General features: G+C 36.2%; 1 protein-coding gene across 1 annotated transcript in view; it reads left to right on the forward strand.

The window, feature by feature from the left end:
- LOC105815252 (uncharacterized protein KIAA1109-like) overlaps positions 1-5,037 on the forward strand; it is a 54,494-nt gene that overhangs the window by 14,605 nt on the left and 34,852 nt on the right. The window lies entirely within an intron of this gene.

The following is a 5,037-nucleotide window of genomic DNA, read 5'->3' on the forward strand; positions in this document are numbered from 1 at the left end:
TATTGTTATGTGTGATGAAAAATGGATTCTTTTTGGCAATTGCAAACATTTGGCACAATGGTTGGATAGAGATGAAGTGCTGAAACACAATCCAAAACTGTATATTCATCACAAAAAGATAATGGTGTTTGGTGGGTCAGCGCTGGTATTGTCCACTACAGCTTCATGAAACCTGGTCAATCGATTACAGTGGATGTCTACTGCAACCAGTTGGCTGAAATGATGAGGATGCTTGCGATAAGCAGCTGAGATTGGTCAATAGAGACAGGCCAATCCTCTTACAAGCCCCCATGTCACGGAAAACAATGCTGCTCAAACTACAGAGGCTGGACTTGGAAACTCTCTATCATCCACCATATTCACCAGACCTTGCACCAACTGACTACCACTTCTTCGAGGCTTAGGACCACTTCTTGCAAGGAAAAATACTCAATTCTCAACAAGCTGGGGAAACGCCTTTCATGATTTTATTGCCACTCACTCTACAGGCTTCTTTCCTGCTGGCATAAATAAGCTACCATTAAGATGGCAAAACTGTGTCGACAGTTTAGGAGCATACTTTGATTAATTGTACTGCTTCTTATTTGGGATACAATAAAGTACATGTTTGATTCGAAATTAGACATTTCATATTTAATGACCTAATAGTATCTGGTAAATTGTTCCTTTTGAAGACTACCATTGTACTCCCATCACCTGCGTATGTGTACCTGTTTTCCCATACCTCTGCCAACATAGTTGTTTGCAGTCTTAATTTTCACTTATTTTGCTGATGTGTGACAAATGATGTTTGTCCCTAATTGCTAGTGATGTGAATTATTTGTGAATTGCCTGTGTATATATTTTACTCATTTTTCTGTTAGATTATTTGTATTTTTCATATTGATTTGTAGGATTGCCTCCATTTTTGAAAGACTAAATAAGATTTGGAATTCTGTTTCTAAAAGTTTGTTGATGCAGTATTAGGTATTAGATAATTTTATTTTCTTTATGCCAGTGGGAGAGAAATAAAATAGCTTGAATGTAATATTTTATAAGATTTTATGGATAATTCATTTTGGAAAATAATCTTTTTATGGAAAGATGTTTCTTAAAATGGTGGTAGTAGTAGTGGTGGTAAATTAGGAACTTTGATAAATCTCTGGTTCGTGTTGTGCTTGATTAAGCTACTTAACATTTTCTTGCTTTTCTTTATACATCACTAAAATAAGTGCCCACAATTTCTTTTCTAATGCTAGATAACAGATTTGAAATGAATGCCATGGATTTAAGGAAGAATGAAGATGTACATGAAGATAACAAGTAGATCAGTTGTTATTTTCCCATATAATAGATAAAAATACCATTTAAAATAATACATTTGTATACAGTGGTTGTGTTCGAGGCACTGTCATTGATATTGTGGATATAAAGATGAGTAAAACAATCTATTTTGATCATAATCTATCAGAAGAGAGAAGCTAGATTAGATTCAAGCTATGTGCATCATTGGCAGGAATATCACAGAAGGGAGGCTGTGTTCTTCTGTTAAGAGGTGCACAATTTTGATTTATCCTATTACTAATGATCTTTACTTTGACCGCTTCATTAACTTGGCTTTCTGAAAGTTCCTTTTTTCCCCTTTTGTCATTAAAAATAAGTATTTCGGAGGGGGGCATTACTTTGAGATGATGCGACTATTCTATTGCTCATCAAAATTTAATTGATTATGGTGATATGGACACATAAACTCCTGCTTTATTAGATGGGTTATGATCCATTACTATCATTTATTTTTATGCTTAAACTGTCTTAGATTTTGCCAGCAGGAGCCCTACTGAAGCTGGTGTGTGTCCTTTTGACATGTTCCCATCATTCTTGGGAAAGGAAAGTACTTCTTTCCTTTCTGGAAACAAGGCTCATCTTTACTTTCTCTGCCAAAGTTATGGAATCAGCCATTTCTTGAAGGGACTCTGTTTTCTCTTAGTTGAAAATGGTTTTTAGCATCAAAGTTTTCTCATTTTTATTGAAGTATTGCTGCTCTCAGGACTGGTTAGTGAACATGAGCATACACATACATATACAGTACATATATACGTTTACAATTATGTTTATTTCTGTATCCACTTATATTGAAAACCATGCCTCCAGTTCTTATCCATCATCACAGGGTTCATTCTAATTTTCTTCCCTTATATGTCCTCCAACAGTGAGAAACTTGGCTCCCATTATCCTTAATATATTTACTTACATGATTAACTCCTCTCCCTCATACTCTGCATGGGTCATCTCCCACGTGTATGCCCTCCTTATGCTGCTCCCGCTGCAACACACTACTCAGCTTGCTCTCCTGCATGGAAGCCCTACTTACCTCTTTTGGGTTTGGTGCCTTCTTGGGTTCTGACATCCTGCGCCAGTCGTCCCTCCTGTGTAGATGCTCTTCTCGATCCTCAGGCTCTCATTCCTCTCAGCCTCTGAAACCTTAAGCTGGAGGCTTCTCCTGTCCTTCTCCCCTTGCTGCAGATGCCCTTCTCCTTCCATCCAGGCTTCAGCATCCTGTGCCTGGCTTCTCTGCAAGTGTACTCTCCTCATTTCACTCTGGCTTTGACACCCTGTGGTACTGCCACTGCTCCACAAGCCTCTCCGTCACATGTGATACTTAATTTATCTGTATCAGGCTCTTATATCCTGTTCTAGGCCACTGAGACTTGTCCCTCTCTTCTCCACTTGCAGATGCATGCCTGAGCTGTTCAGGAAGTGTAGAAGAAGAGGTAACAACCAATTTGTTTTTATTCCATCATTTGCTCCATGAAGATTATGCAGTAGATTGTTGTATCAGTCTCCACCTTCTCTCTATTAAGGAATTAGTGATGCACCACCTAATATGGCTGAGGATAAAGCCATGGTTCCATTTGGATTCTCTGTGTCCAACATTGCCTTGATTTGCTTTCTTTATAGAGAATATCCATTTTGGGGGCTTTATTAAGTCTTCACCTTTACTTCTGTACTTGCTCAAAATATGTTCTTTTAAATATTGAGCCTTTATCTGTTGATTTCTCCTAAAGGCATCGTGTTAGTCTAGTATTTGGGAAAATGTTGGTTAAAACTGTGTGGTACTGCAGTTTTTTGTCTTTGTAGCATTAACACCCTTTTTCTATGTCCTCTTTGACTGTGAGATGCTATGGTGGTGGCTGGTGGTGATTTTGGATGAGGTCCATTTTGGTGGATAGATCACTTCCCCCTGCATTTGATTAGAAACAGATTCCCTTTTTATGTGGAGACCTGAATGCCAGAATACATCCCTCATTGAAGCACCTAGGAATCAGGCAGTCTTCTCATCCTCAGTGGTGTGCTGGCTTGACATCTGTAAATTGGTAAAAATAATATGAAATAGATACACATATTGTTTTCTAATATGACAACCATTATATAATATGTGAATATTTTGGTTTTAGATTATAGGTTTTTTCAAAGTATTAATATTTTTCTTTTTATTTTTTTGCTTTAAACAATTTATATATATTACAAAGAAATGAAGAGAAATAAAGGAAAACCTATTTTCATTAACCCAGATACTTAACATTTCCTATGTTCTTCATTCCTTTCTCACATTTTAGTTTCCATATAGTATCATTTTCTTTCAGCTTAAAAAAAAACTTCCTTTAACATTTCTTGTGTTAACAGATCTTCTGGTGACAATCTTTTTACTTTTATATAAAAATGTCTTTGTTCTGCACTTCCTTTTTTTTAAAACCCACTTTATTGAGATATGATTGACATGCAAAAACCTGTAGATATTTAATGTATATAATTTGATGTGTTTGGCGATAAGTACACACCTGTGAAACCATCAAATCATCATCACTTGGTAGTCATAAACTTATCCATCACCTCAAAAACTTTCCACCTGCCTCTGTTGTGTTCCCCCTGCCTTTTGTAATAGGGCACATAAGCTCTATCATCTCAGCAAAGTTTTAAGTGTATAATACAGTATTATTAATTATAAGCCCTATGTTTTACAGTGGATCCCCAGAACTTATTTATTTTGCATAAGTGAAACTTTGTAGCTTTTGATCAATACCACCTCATTTCCCCCTCCCCTCCAGCCTCTGGCAACCACCTTTCTACTCTGCTTTTATATGTTTGATACTTTAGATTCCACGGATAAATGATATCATGCAATATTTATCTTTCTGTTTCTGGCTCATTTCACTTAGCATAATGTGCTCTAGGCCCATCCATGTCGCAAATGATAGGATTTCTTTCTTTTTTAAGGTGTGCCTTTATCTTTGAAGTATTTTTTCTTTTTTTTTTTCATTTCAAAATATTAAGAGGATACAAATGTTTTTGTTACATGGATAGCTTTTATAATGCTTAAGTCAGGGCTGTTAGTGTGCCCATCACCTAAATAGTGTTCATTGTACCTGTAGGTAGGTTTTTACCCCTCTCCCTTTTCAATTTCTGATTACTTTTACTTTTCTCTGTGCCCATGTGTGCCCATTGATTAGTTCCAAATTATTAGAGAGTACATGTGGTGTTTGTTTTTTCATTCCTGAGATACTTCACTTAGGATAACGGTCTCTAGTTCCATCCATCTTGCTGCAAAAGCATTAATTCATTTCTTTTTATGGCTCCGTAATACTCCATGGTATATGTAATATATACTAAATTTTGTTAATCCACTCATGAATTGATGGAGGCTTAGGTTGATTCCACATCTTTGCAATTGTGAATTGTGCTGCAATAAACAGTTGAGTGCAGGTGTCTTTTTTTATAAAATGACTTCTTTTCCTTTGGGTAGATACTCAGTAGTAGGATTGCTGGGTCAAATGGTAAGTCTATTTTTATTTTTTTGAGAAATCTCCATACTGTTTTTTCATAAAGATTGTGGTAATCTGCAGTCTCACCAACAGTGTATAAACGTACCTTTCTCTGTACATCCACTCCAGCATCTATTGTTTTTTGACTTTTTAATAACTATTCTGACAGGGTGAGATGATATCTCATTGTGGTTTTAATTTGCATTTCCTTGATGATTAGTGATATTGAGCATTTTTT

This window comes from Propithecus coquereli, unplaced genomic scaffold, assembly GCF_000956105.1.
Source record: "Propithecus coquereli isolate 6110/MARCELLA unplaced genomic scaffold, Pcoq_1.0 Scaffold323, whole genome shotgun sequence".
NCBI classification, from domain to species: Eukaryota; Metazoa; Chordata; class Mammalia; order Primates; family Indriidae; genus Propithecus; species Propithecus coquereli.